This window comes from Orbicella franksi, chromosome 3, assembly GCF_964199315.1.
Source record: "Orbicella franksi chromosome 3, jaOrbFran1.1, whole genome shotgun sequence".
Taxonomy (NCBI): Eukaryota; Metazoa; Cnidaria; class Anthozoa; order Scleractinia; family Merulinidae; genus Orbicella; species Orbicella franksi.
In genome coordinates, this window is record NC_138147.1 from 22,058,849 (window position 1) to 22,073,962 (window position 15,114).

At 40.6% G+C, this 15,114-nt stretch overlaps 1 pseudogene; it reads right to left on the reverse strand.

Moving 5' to 3' along the window:
• Positions 1 to 13,359: 13,359 nt before the first annotated feature.
• On the reverse strand, positions 13,360 to 14,812 carry LOC145483111 (uncharacterized; annotated as a pseudogene).
• Between the last annotated feature and the right edge of the window lie 302 nt (positions 14,813 to 15,114).

Genomic DNA, 15,114 nt, shown 5'->3' on the forward strand with positions numbered 1-15,114 from the left:
GCGTTCGATTAATGATGGAGTAAATCAACGATCAATTACATGGAAGACTGAGAAATTGGTTATCTTTTTTATTATTAATTTATTTATTTTGTTTTATGTAAGGGTAATTCCTAACGTTATGACGTCACGTAGAGATTGCAGGATTTAATGCTCTCCTTAAGAGAGGGGGACTTGGGAAGCCCAACTGTAAGTATTTTAATTCATTTTGATTGCTTTACTCTGATTGAATACCGATGAGTCAGACCTCGGACCCAAGTTTCTCAGTCTTTGTCGTGGCCGCTTGCCGGACGGACTTCTGTCATTTAGGACCACAGAACACTGCAAGTATTATCGATCTTTTTAACGATTGTGTCGCCATGGAAATCCGTGAGACCGACCCCAGTCCTCTGTCGAGGCTGGTGGGCTGTTTTCCAACATGGCTGACTTTCGTTGAAACCGCCATCTTGGTGACGTGACATGATCTAAATCTAGCTTTCTGATCGGCTGACATTTTCGGCGGCCATATTGGAATTGGAGAACAATAGAACCCCATTGTTCTTTTTGGTCACGTGGCACAAACCCTGGCTCCTGATTGGTTAATTGTTTCACTGACATTTCCTCTTTCGAAATTCAGAATACTGGGTAGTGAATTTGTCGAAAGTGTGCAGCTGTTTTCCGGCGTTGGTGAAACACATTGTCGCTTTCCCGGCTCGTTTACGATCGTCCTTTCAGTTCCTTTCATGTACGACCTAAACTGGAGTGGCAGTAGCATGCACTCTAACTTATAGTCTGTACAAGTCTTCGGAGTTGTTTACTGGCCGTAAACACCTGCAGGCATCGATAAGATCTTCGTCGCAGCTCAAGTTAACAAATGTGTCTTCGTCATCTCTGTATTGAATGCGGACATCTCCTGGAGTTTTTCCCTCCAAAAATGCCCCTATGGTTTTTAACACTTCACTGACAGCCGAATTTCTACGGAAGCCTGTAAGGGTCACACGTTGTCGCTTACAGGTTGTCCCTTCCACGTTGTCGCTTACAGGTTGTCCCTTCCACTTTGTCGCTTCCACGTTGTCGCTTCCAAGTTGTCGCGGCTTTCATGTTGTCGCGTTAAACCTAAAGGGGGGACTGTGTTGTCGGACTCTCGCTGAGAGCAGTGCTAGTCTTTAAGGGAGTACTATCGCAGTTTTGTATCTTTTGATATTTTCATGTTAGGGTCTCCCCCCTTCTTCCAAGTTGTCCTTCCACTATGTCGCTTCTACGTTGTCTCTTCGACGTTGTCGCTTCCAAGTTGCCGCTTCCACCTTGTCGCTTTCAAGTTGTCGCTTCCACCTTGTACCTTCCAAGTTGTCTCTGTCACCTTGTCGCTTCCACGTTGTCGCTTCCACACTGTCGCTTCCACGTTGTCGCAGAGAAGAACAACATGGCAGCCATGTTGACGAAGTTCCCGTAGCTGCAAGCGCTTTTCTTCTCTGTACATGTTCGTTTGTTATGTGTACACTTCCATCTCTTCCAGATAGTACTGTTACAGGTGTGTTGAAGCCTTTTTCTGTCTCGTGAAGCTCTCGTAAAGATTTTTCAAAGCTTTGACGTGCCTCAGGACTCCTGCAGTTTGCGAGGAAAAGATTATTTAGCCTTTATAGCTTAGCTTTGACAAGGATGTCTTTTAGGGATTTTCCTTTGCGATATGATAGAAGGGGTGGCTCCTTCAAGATATTTCTTAGCTCTTGTTGGTTCTGTATCAAGTGCCATTTTCCCATAAGTATTTCTTTTAAGTTAGGTCAAGCCGGGTGGTATTGTGTGACAAAGGGTGGAATTTTCTTTCGTGCGGTTCTGTTTTTATTTGTCAGCGACGTTTCTCTTTCAGAGAATTTGACTTCTTAGAGATGTTTTTCTACTGTTGCTGTTGGGTAACTATAGTGTCCAAGAAAATCGTCTCTTTTTCTGATATTTCAGCCGTGAATTTGATTGTAGGATGAAAGTTGTTTGCCTTCAAGAGAAATTCTTCTATTTTGTCTCTGTTTGTGTCCCACATTGATATGATGTCATCAATAAATCTTTTCCAAAAGATGGGTGTTGTGTTACTTTGCCTCAGTATTGCGCGTTCTATTTTGGCCATGAAAATATTAGCAAATGCTACGGCCATTTTCGTGCCCATCGCTGTTCCATGGGATTGAAGAAAATCTTTTCCATTAAATTGGAATGAGTTTTCTTGCAGGATCAGACTGAGCGTTTGTCTTAAATACCTGGTGGGTATGGGGGGATTCCCCTGATAAAATTCTTCGTATGCTTCGCAGGCAAATGTCACGAACAGTGGAAGTCGTGTAGGCTAGTCAACCCATTTTACACTCGTATAGCTTTATCGACGTTAAGCTACGGCATCTCCGAAGAAAAACGTATGAGGACAAATAATATGATATCCGTGATAAGAATCTACCTACTGTACTTGCACACAGTTCTAATGACAGCCGGGCCCGGCGTCACAATATAGAACTGCAAGTAAGCAACATTTTCACGGCAAATTTCATATTTTGTCCCGCGAAAGCAAATACTTGGAGACTTAAAAACACATCTTGCAACAGAAATGAGCCTAAAAAATGCACCAAACACATAACAAATTACAGAGGTGTCAAACTCGACGAAGCGACATGCAGATAATAGCGGAAATCAAGCAGACCTATGACCTCTAAAAATTTTGCCATAGCACGGTCTTACGGCTCAACTCTACTTAAAATTCCTCCTTATGACACAACATGAAGTGCCCTTCATAAACACGAGTGAAGCAACAAAAGGTCAGTGACCGAACGGAGAACGGCAAATGTACAAATGTCACGAACAGTAGAAGTCGTGTAGGCTAGTCAACCCGTTTTACACCGACAACATGGCAGCGACAACTTGGAAGCGACAACTTGGAAGCGACAACTTGGAAGCGACAATTTGGAAGCGACAACTTGGAGGCGACAACTTGGAAGCGACAAGGTGGAAGCGACAACTTGGAAGAGGGGGGGAGGGAGAACCTAGAATGAAAATACAAAAATACAAAACTGCGATAGTACTCCCTCAAAGACTACCAACGCTCTCAGTGATAGTCATCTAGGTCTCTGAATCAACCCTGTTCAGAGCTCCGTTTAATATCTCACCGCATTTACGTAAATTTTATCGCGTTGGCCGTTGTACATGCTCGCCATGTCAATTACCAAGGACCAGGTTTCGGACCTGATTTAAGTAAAAACCTTGATTTGAGAACTTAACGTTTGGTATGCTCCTTTATACATCATCAGAAGTATAAAACGGTTGGCTGCAATACAATAAATTTAAACGAGAAGACTAGTACCTAATAAGGAAAACCGGTACCTAATAAGGAAAGAAATGACAATGAATATAAGTAAAAATAAACACTTAAAATCTGCTGAAAAAAAAGAAACATATAAATGGTTAGCAGAGAAGACGTTTCTCATTGCCAACATTTTCATTAAGTAATGGTTGCAAATCACGAATCAATAATGTTTCTTTAATTTTACAATGCACGTCAGATCGTCCGGTGGCTAAAATGTCAAAGTGATCCCATTTTATCCTCTGGCCCGTCAGGGTCATATGGTCTGCCACGGCAGAAGCGTGGTTAATACTCGTCAGCGCTTTAAAATTCTCCGTTTTCCTGTCATGTAACCGACGCTTTGTTTTTCCAATGTAAAAGGCATTACAATCCCAACAACCAGCCTTGAACACAACCTTCAACATAAGGGAACGGCTGAGTCTGTCCTTATGGGGGAAAAAAAGACTTAATTCGACCAGTGTTTCGGAAAATAATGTTAAGACTAAAACAACCATAGAACCTGTAGATACATGATTTGAGCTGTTGTGTGACAATTTTACTTTGAATTCCTAGAAAAGGTAAAGCTATGAAATGTCTTTTTTGGGGACAGTAGTGATAGTGTCTTTAGGTCTGTTGTGTTTGTTCACAACATCATCGTGCACGTTGTAGGTACTAATGCCACGGGGTACCCATTGCGTGACAAAAGCTTCTTGAGATCGTCCAAAGCAGACTGTAACAGATTGGGTGACGAACAGATGCGAAGACACCGAGTGCGGATTAGGTTAACTTTGTACTTCCGAGCTAACCGTTTTATACTTCTGATGATGTATTTAGAAGCATACGAAACATTAAGTTCTCAAATCAACGTTTTTACAACATGCGTTGTTTTGTTATGTTTGTGACCGCAGTTTGTTTTTTATTTTTTACATTTACTCTTTCGTAGAATGTTTTTCCCCATTTCATTCTTTGACCTTAGCCGGTTTAGGTTCACTATGTTTTTCTTAGCGTCTTGCCTGTCAGGTTCGTTTTTATTATTTGCGATTTAGACCCACTCAAGCCTCGCATGCATGTCTTGGCTGTATGTTCTACTAAATATTATTTAGATATCGTTTCGTGCTCTTTTTTGTCTCCTCAGATGTTTCTGCTCGGATTTCTGGCGAGATCAGGTGATGCCAGGAGATGGATTTATCCAGGGTCTCACGGACAGATTGATCCTTTAAGGCCTACAGCACTTCCTGTAAGCTTACGGAAAATAGTTTTCCCACTGACCCTTTTCGGGTAGGTCTTTACTTACAGCATCTCATTGAGCAGTCCCAGTCTCCCAGCGTGATTGATTCGGCCTTTTACGGCATTAAATGGGCCCATGAATCCATGATATGGGTGGGGTTCCCTCTCCTACCGACAATTGTGTTGTTGAGGCTGTTAGGGCGGCACCCAATAGAATTCTTGGCACTGCTACTGTCAACCGTAAAGAGCCTATTCCCTCACATTTGATCCATAAAATTGTTAGCCGTGCCAATCTGGATAACCCTGTGGACTTGCGTAATGTTACCATGTATGTTATGTTCTTTGTTTCACTGGCTTTTTCAGATTTGATGATATCAATTTCTAGAGTTAGAAGAAGTAATGTTTCTTTAATAAAGACTTCATGGTAATTTAGGTGTATAAAAGTAAGAACGACCAGCTCCGCAGAGGGAACGAAAAAGTTGTTTCTCAGCTGTCTAGCCTCACACGTCCCGTTAGTCTGATCAGGAGGTATTTAGATAAATTCCACATTCCGCCCATTTCCAAGGGGAAGGGTTTTGCAAGTTAGTCTCTCCAGATAAGCCGATAACCTACAGCTGTATTCGGGATGGATTTCGACGGGACTTGAAAAACATTGAGGTTGACCCATCTAAGTTCGGTCTTTGTTCCTTGCGTTCGGGTGGGGCCACCTCGGCGGCTGACAGTGGCATTAACGACCATATTTTTCAGCGTTCTGGCCGCTGGAAGTCTATTGAGGAAAAAAAACACTCGAGTAGATGACAGCATCGAGCAAAGACTCACTCACAGTTTCTAGGATTTTGGGTCTTTAATTTTTTGCTTTCCTTTTCTCGTGCGCTCAGTACTTCGTCGCTCTGTGGCTGGTTTTCACATGACGTCACTTAAATTCAAACTACAAAACTATTGATCTTCCTGAGATTTTACTTTAATGATGTATAAGAGCAGCTGAAAGCTAATATTCAAACAACTTTTCGCTCCGAATGGGTTCTTGGTTTTGTGATAGACTACGCTTCAATTTCGAAGCTTTTGCGTGACGCGGCATTTACATGACGGCGTCATGATGGTTAAAAAAGTGACTTATTTCGGGGAATTTGGCTATCTGAACAGTTCATGTCTTAGAAAAAGTATTATCTTAATGTTTTAGAGTTCCTCGAGGGATAAATTCACACTTTTGTAGCAAAACTCAGTGACAGATGTTTCTGTTGGTTGGGCACCAGCGTGGCGTCTCCATACAAATCTCTATAAATTTAGGAAAAAATTTCTCCGCATATCTTGCATAAGAAGAATTGCTGTGAACGGAATATTGGCGAGAGTCTTTGCATATTTACTTTCTTTCATTTCCCAGATTCTGGACTTAATCTATTGAATGGTTTTGATTTTTATTTTGATCTATTTTGAATGGCGTGACAATGAAAACCAGCAATAGTGTTTAGGTTGGTTCTTGTCAGGCCCTCCCCAAAATAAACTTATTTGCCTATTAGCTGTGTGTTCATTCGTTGTGAAGTGGAGACAAAATAAGATCTTAAATTGTACAGAGGACGTCTTTCCTTCCTCTGGACTTTGACAGAGGCGGGAAAAGGATGAGACAGGCTCTCCACTTTTAGCGGCCACGGGAACATCCAAAATGGTGTCACGTGATCAGTGTTTTGCACACCGCAACGCCGCAAAAAATGTTATCACGTGACCAGAATTTTTGAACCGCGGACTAAACCCAACGGTCCGTGAAGCGGGCCGAAAAAAAGCGCTTGTCCACGGAGGTCTAAGATGGATGGTATTCAAAGATAATATGGTTCTTCATACCTTCAAATACGGAACAAAGTTTGTGTAGGCCTATAGTTTTCAACAATCCGCCACGAATCCACAATCGTTTCCTTTGAATTGTTTCAAATTTGTCTCCGCCATGATTTATCAAGCCACGTGAAATCAGCGGGACACGTAACATGAAATCGAGGCTAGCGAACTCCACCCCCAGCCTCGTCCCCAGGGCCTTCTCCTCGACGATTTACGATTTTCAAAATGGCAGATGGTTGGGAAAAGGAGCACACGTTCCGCAATCCATCAGAAGGAGGTCATCTTGAGACGACTTCCGATGAGGCCTATGCCCCAGCCGAGCAAAAATAATTCAAAACAGAGCGAATCGAAAGACATTCTTCGTTGCCAAAAGTATTCCAATTTTTGTAAATGGAAAACCTCTAACTTGTATTTCCAAACCCTTTGTTCGCTTTAAAGCAGGAGAATCTGGTTGTTTTAGCGGTTTCATACTCCCTGAGAATGGACTCCACTGCTTTGTCGTCCTTTACCAAACCTGACCTTTCGGAAAAGTGAACTGCAAACAAAGATTTCAGTACCTGTAGATTATGTTTCCTTGCCATTCGCGAAACGACAACCTTGTCCTCGAAACCACATAATAACTGTCTTAATAAATGCAATAGGAATACGTCCAGAGACTTTATGAGGGTCAAGACATTGAATTTTCGAAACAGGTCACTACAATTTTCCCGCTTTTATTTGTCTGATATTTAATCGGATTTAATCAACCAGAACCTTTCCATTTGCGGTGATTCGATAGCCTCCTTTTGAGAGATTGCCGCGTGATTTCGCGACGTTGTAGCTGTGATCAGCCATCCACAAAAAGGAGGTTTGTAAGTTTTGCGGAACAAAATATAAACATGATACATCTATTTCACTATTTTAACGAATTTCTAAGTGAACGTGGGTTTCTAACACTTCCTGTCCTGTTTTAGATGTCAAAATGCTAATTACGGGCTTGCAATATGATGGCGACATCGGGCGACATCGGATTTCATCATCGGAAGTCGTCTCAAGATGACCGCCTGCTGATGGATTGCGCGTTCGCGTTTCGCCATCTTCGAGCAACATTTCAAGGTCAAAAATACACTCCAGTTACAATATGGCCTGCATGACGATTTTAACGCGATCAAATATATTCGCTTCGAAATGGCCGAGATTCTGATTCTAATTCAATCCTATACTAGTAAATTGAAAACTTGCAAGAAATGAAATGCAGTTTTTCGCCCGATTTGTTTACTAGTATATATTAGATGTATAATCAAACCAGTAAATGAAAAACTGGCAGAAAAGAAATGGAATTTTCCGCCCGATTTGTTTACTAGTATATTGCAAGTATATTCAATACTAGTATTCAATACTAGTAAATTACAAACTGGCAGAAAAGAAATAGGGTTTTTCGCCCGATTGTTTTACTAGTATATTAGATGTATATTCAATACTAGTAAATGACAAACTGGCAAAAAAGAAATGGGCTTTTTCGCCCGATTGTTTATGCACGCTGGGAGTTCCTTTGCTGCTTTTTTTTTTTTTTTTTTTTTTTTTTTTGCTGTTTGTAGGTTCAGCGGAGTGCTTTTAATTCTAGCTTTTAAAAGAAGATTTAGGGGTTGATTTTGGTTTATACAGTATCCGATAAGTTTGCGTTCAGGGGCAAACTCGTAGTAAGAACATATCCTCCATACATATAAGTTTAGATAGACAAGTAAGTCGCACACGCGATAGGTGAAGGCTTTGCAGCTTTCCTTTGCTGTTTGTAGGATCAGCGGAGTACTTTTAATTTCAGCTCTTGGCGATTACCGCTAACTTTTAGAAGTGAAATTTACGCAGCGAAGAAAAAATCCGGCCCGTGGGCCGTATCGTAAAAAGCTGGACCGGTCACGTGCGCATGATTAGCCAATCAAGTTCGAGGATTTAGGAATCCGGCCCGCTCAGATGCTTGGTAAAAAAATAAATGAATTTTATGTTTGAGTGGCAAGAGCAATATCTCATGAGTGAGCGCGCTATATCTTCGATACATACAATTTTAAATAGACAAGCGGGTCGCACACGCGATATGACAAGTATATGGTTAAAACAACAAATTAATTTCCTGTGAGGTAATTAGCTTTGCCAAATATCTTTAAAGATAATAAGGTGTTGATTTCAGAGAGAGGAACTTTTCCTTTGCTGCTTTCCTTTGCTGTTTGTAGGAGCAGTGGAGTGCTTTTTATTTTAGTTATTAATCTTTCTTTTGGGTTGGTACATTTCGCTGAACCCTACCACATGGACTAACACGATGGACCTGGTCCATGAACTACTTGAATTAACTACCAATGCACTACCCTAAATGTAAACGCCTAAAATTTCTAACACAAAAGTTCTACAGTTTAGTTTAAGAATCAGTTTGTCTACTTATGTTCCAATCTTCTAGGAACAATTTTGAAACGCCATCGCTTCTACATGCATTGCGTGCTGTTTATTTTCCCTATAAAGTTCTACTGAGTGAAATATTCGTAAAAGAAATATTAGTTTCCATGAAGGGAACCTATTCTTTTTTGCCAGAAAGTACTTTTTGTGTCCTTTCTAACGAGATTTGGTAAACTGCTCTGCTGTAAATGCTTCGTGACAGTATTATGTAAAGAATATCATGTGATAGAATTAGTTAAACAGAACTGATGTGTTGGTTTAGTTAACTTAGCTGATTGTTTGGATTATATTCATGGTAAGATCTCTAAGTTACTGGAACAGTATGAGTAGTTTACAAAAAAAAAATTTCGTTCATACAGTAATGTACAATATTATTGTTTTCAATCAGCAGAAGTAAAAGAAAGCGGGGACAGCTTTAGTGATAACTATTACTAGTGTAATCAGTATATGCCGTATATGTTAGAATCTTGTCACGTGTCGCTGAACGTTCGCATAAAAGTAAAAAAAAAACGATAACTCCTCGCATTATAAGCTTGGGCCACCTGTGGTTACAGAAATTGCGAGCGAACCGAGCGAAAATAGCAAAAATGCGTAGGAAAACCCGAAGAACGACAGTTACGTGCACAGAACCAAACGCGGAGACGAACGTACTGGGCGAAACGCCTCCCAGCGGAGCTTATGGCGCGAGTGAGGTTGAAACGAGCCGAGGCCTGGGCTTTGCTTCGCTAAACATCAACTTCTGCCAACGAACTTGACACCAATATTTCTTTTGGATGTGTTTAAACCAATCAGCCTGTTTGTATGAATGGGCCAATCAGCAAGGGTGTTAGTCATCATCATCATCATCACCATCATCATCATCATCATCACTATCATCATCACCATCATCATCATCATCACCATCATCATCATCATCACCATCATCATCATCACCATCATCATCATCATCATCATCATCATCAGTTCCACTTCCCCGTTTAGAGGTTGGGGCCAGCAAAGAAAGATGGAAATCACTTATTGGCCTTTCCATAGTTCCTTCCATTGATGCCGAAGCAAAAAGATACCGTAAATCCTCGAATAAGCGCCCCCTTCGAATAAGCGCCCCTCCTATCGGCCGAAATTTAAAACAAGCGCCCCCTCGAATAAGTGTCCCCCTCTCTTATGAGACAACAACGGATGTATAGTTTTCGTCATGTAATATTAGATTTGTACATTGTTTCAGTTTGTGAACACGTTAAGTGAACACGTTGAACAGGTTAAGTACAGATGGTGCCGCGCTTTAAACTTTGGGATCAGCTTTTTACGTCGATAAACAGCTTATATTGTTGTTTACGTACAGATGATGCATTAAAAAAATGATCATGTCAGGCCACGATTTGGGAAAAATTAAATAAGCGCCCCCCTCGAATATGCGCCCCGCGTCTTCTCCTAAATTTGAAATAAGCGCCCCTGGCGCTAATTCGAGGATTTACGGTATGTAAAGATTTTAAGGAAAACGACCAATTTTTTAAGTTTAAAAGACATGTTTCGACAGAACTTCTGTCATCTTCAGTTGAATGAATGATTACAAAGCAAGTTGAATAATAAGTAGGCAAAAATGCTAATTAAGACAAATGTTAACAACAGAACGTGAAAAGGTGTAAATTAAAAGGATACTCTTAGATTTACATGGTGTAATTGCTGATTGAGGCAAGGTAGTTCTTTTTGAATATGGATAGCCTCCTTTATCTTGAGTTGAAAGCTGGTAGTGGCGTTATCTAAAATATGAAAGCAGTCTATTGAACACAATGAGCGATAACGTTCAGAATTCTGAAGATGTTTGAAGATGTGAGAGGCCCTATCAACGGCTAAGTGCTCACGTACGCGTGTGGAAAAATGTCGGGAGGTTTCGCCGACATGACAGGCATTACAGCCCGCACATGTAAACTTATAAACCACACGTGAACGAAGCCCGCCGGGGATAGGGTCTTTCACACCAAAAAGGTTACCTATCTTAAAGGAAGAAAAAACTAATTTGATGTCTAAATCATTACAATAGCGCTTGATTAAGTGTCGAATCTTCTTCTGAGTGATGACAGAAAAATGGCCTATGTACGGCAGCTTAAAGTAAAACGTGGGCGAGGTGGTAAGGGGGTAGCCCCGGGGACAATGATTGCTATGGGTCCCAGTGATGTAACGGTTAACCACTTTTTCAATTAAATGGGCAGGGAAAAGGTTCTTTTTGAGAATTTCAGTAAGCTTGGTTATATCCTCGTGTAACCCCAACCAAGTGTTGTTGATCTTGTAGGCCCTGTCAACAAGAGTCCTAATGAGACCTACTTTGTATGAGTACGAGGTGAAGCTAAAATAATTAGTTAATAACCCAGTAAAGGTTTTCTTACGGTAAACCCTAGTTAGGAAGGAATTAGTGTCACTATTATCAATAAGAACATCTAGAAAGGGTAATTTGCGATTAAATTCTTTTTCCATAGTAAACCTTATGTTGGGGTGCCTAGAGTTAATGTAGTCAAAAAATATAACAGCATCGTGCTCCGAGTGAAATAAACAAAAAGTGTCGTCAACATACCTACGATAAAATAAAATTTTAGAGCATTGAAAATTTTCCAACCATAGTTTTTCATGATGCCCCATAAAAAGATTGGCTAATACGGGAGCAAGGGGAGACCCCATGGCCACACCGTCAATTTGGTCATAGAAAGAACCGTTAAATAAGCCTCTTCACTGTAGCCACCGCCCAGACCCATTTCTTATTTAACGGTTCTTTCTATGACCAAATTGACGGTGTGGCCATGGGGTCTCCCCTTGCTCCCGTATTAGCCAATCTTTTTATGGGGCATCATGAAAAACTATGGTTGGAAAATTTTCAATGCTCTAAAATTTTATTTTATCGTAGGTATGTTGACGACACTTTTTGTTTATTTCACTCGGAGCACGATGCTGTTATATTTTTTGACTACATTAACTCTAGGCACCCCAACATAAGGTTTACTATGGAAAAAGAATTTAATCGCAAATTACCCTTTCTAGATGTTCTTATTGATAATAGTGACACTAATTCCTTCCTAATTAGGGTTTACCGTAAGAAAACCTTTACTGGGTTATTAACTAATTATTTTAGCTTCACCTCGTACTCATACAAAGTAGGTCTCATTAGGACTCTTGTTGACAGGGCCTACAAGATCAACAACACTTGGTTGGGGTTACACGAGGATATAACCAAGCTTACTGAAATTCTCAAAAAGAACCTTTTCCCTGCCCATTTAATTGAAAAAGTGGTTAACCGTTACATCACTGGGACCCATAGCAATCATTGTCCCCGGGGCTACCCCCTTACCACCTCGCCCACGTTTTACTTTAAGCTGCCGTACATAGGCCATTTTTCTGTCATCACTCAGAAGAAGATTCGACACTTAATCAAGCGCTATTGTAATGATTTAGACATCAAATTAGTTTTTTCTTCCTTTAAGATAGGTAACCTTTTTGGTGTGAAAGACCCTATCCCCGGCGGGCTTCGTTCACGTGTGGTTTATAAGTTTACATGTGCGGGCTGTAATGCCTGTCATGTCGGCGAAACCTCCCGACATTTTTCCACACGCGTACGTGAGCACTTAGCCGTTGATAGGGCCTCTCACATCTTCAAACATCTTCAGAATTCTGAACGTTATCGCTCATTGTGTTCAATAGACTGCTTTCATATTTTAGATAACGCCACTACCAGCTTTCAACTCAAGATAAAGGAGGCTATCCATATTCAAAAAGAACTACCTTGCCTCAATCAGCAATTACACCATGTAAATCTAAGAGTATCCTTTTAATTTACACCTTTTCACGTTCTGTTGTTAACATTTGTCTTAATTAGCATTTTTGCCTACTTATTATTCAACTTGCTTTGTAATCATTCATTCAACTGAAGATGACAGAAGTTCTGTCGAAACATGTCTTTTAAACTTAAAAAATTGGTCGTTTTCCTTAAGGTGGCCGAACACAGTTTTCGCGCGCGCTTTTGCTGATGCAATTCAGCGCGCGCACAAGGATTGCAAAAAAACAAACATGCCGCCGTCAATAGAGCGATCATTTTATTTACTCAACACCCGCACTATCTGTGCTATTTTTCTCTATAATTGAACGCAGTGTATTGATGGCTTTAGTCTTTTGTCATAAATATATATTAGAAAAGGTAAAGATGCAAAGAACTCAGCAATTCGCAGCTTTTTCTTTGTTACCGAAAAAAACCCAGTTAAATGCAGCGCATGCGTAGTAAGTCAAAAAATTGCGATTGAATGAAAATTTGCACTCTCGGAACTACGCCTATTTCTCGTGAACCACTCATTAGAATTTCACGAAATTTGGCACGAAAATACTTTAGGAAATAAGTAACTGGAGTATTGAAAATAACTGAACTTTGAGAAAGGAAACTCTAGATATTCCAGTAAAAACCTTCACCAAGGGATAATTAAAGATCTCTCTGTTAAATTATAAGCAAAATGGTCTTAACTTGTGAGAATCGTTACAAGCTTGGTGCATGCAAATTATAAAGAAAATCTAATGACTAGATTTTCTACAAATAAACAAAACCGATTTTAAAGGCCTGTTTATTTTCATTCGTGTTGCCGTGGCAACGGCACATACGTCAGCTTAACCATCAAAAAACCAAAGTTTGTGCTGTTAACTTGCTTACTGCCATTTTTGGCGACGGAAGGATCAAGGGTTTTAGAGAAAAAGGTGAATGAAACATAGGTATCAAAAACTAAGTTCAGCCACCTTAAAATCTTTACAATGTCTGCTGCTATCTAGACCATTTACGGTATGCTAAAAATTATTCGCCGGGAAACAAAACCATCGTACACACCGTTTTCCTTCAAGGGTAATACTAACCTCTTACTATTGGCCCGAGGTCGTGGCAGGACGGACCGAGCGCAGCGAGGTCCGTACAAAAGCGACCGAGGGCCAATATTCCCCAGTACGGCTCGAGCAAGCTAGGTTAGTACGGTAGTTATTATATGGCCCTCGCGCCATGCTTGTTTGTTTTCTGTTAGAACGCACTTCTGGTCACTTCAACTCAAAGGGTTTCCGCCGTAACCTGTGTTTGATGACGCGAGCAACTCAGAGAGAACAAGCTACCACGAGTAAATCATGTTAAATATATAAACAAGACTTCAAGAGGATTTTACAAACAAACAGAAAAGTGCAAACACGCCAAATTCTCCCGCTTCAAAAAGAGCATCTTCTTCGTTTTCGTTACTCACCATAGCGGCTTGCGGCTTGTTCAGTTCCTTTGCCGTGCTCGTGAACCAGTGGCTAGCACTTCGCAGCTAGCACGCCTCTCGATTTTTCAAACTCATTGTCCTTGAGTATGTATATTTCTTCTTAGTTAAGTATCGCTGCATAGTGCGCTGGAATCTGGAAATTGTTGCTAGCTCGTACTCTTCTCCATTTTTCCTACGTTTGTTCAGAAAAAAATTTGGACAAAAGGTGGTCAAGCTCCGACGCAGGAAGGCTTTCAATTCTTTCATTTGTTATACCGTTAGCTTCCATGTAGCGGAGAAGAGTGTTCATATCAGTAGCCGTCTTCTTATTTGTGTTTGCACTTTTCTGTTTGTTTATATTAAAGTCGTCTGTGGCCTCCTGATTTTCGCTGATGCCTGTTTCACTTTCTTCATTGGACGTTTCCAGATCTTCAAGATAATAAAATTCGCTTGATAAGTATTCGTCTTTCTCGTCCATGTTGTAAGCTCTGTAAAGTATCAATCTTTTAGGTAGTTTCTTTGCGAAGAATGAGAGTATTTACACGTTTTCTTTTCGTAGTTTTAGTTCCAAATTTTGAATTTGCGGCTTTCGAAAACAAAAGATATACAGCTTATGACCGTTTCCATGGAAACGGTCCGTATGGCGAAATCGCGACCAAGAAAGAACCAATCAGAAGGCTCGGATTTACCTCAAGACTACCTTGCCAAATAATAAAGTAATAAATATTAGACATATTTTCTGAAACACCAACCCTAAGCCCTATTTATAAACGATTCCAACTTTTTAAAATTGTGGAAGGCACTGTAGTGCAGTCGAGTTATTCTTGGGAGCAATACGTCTAAACTGAGGGAGATTTTTGTTATGATGTTGATCGCCCTCAACGAAAAGACACATCCGACCACTTTCGACACTTAAGCGGTTCACTCTTTTTCGCCTCACCGTAGAGTGCTGGCTCGACAAAAGTGATTCTCCAACCTGTTGCGAGCCACAAACTCTTTTCACACAAGAAGACCCTACGATCGACAATTCCTGCGAAGAAAGTGATGCCAGTCATAAAGAACGGAATTCTTTAATATTCTTCACCTTTCTGTACATGGTTT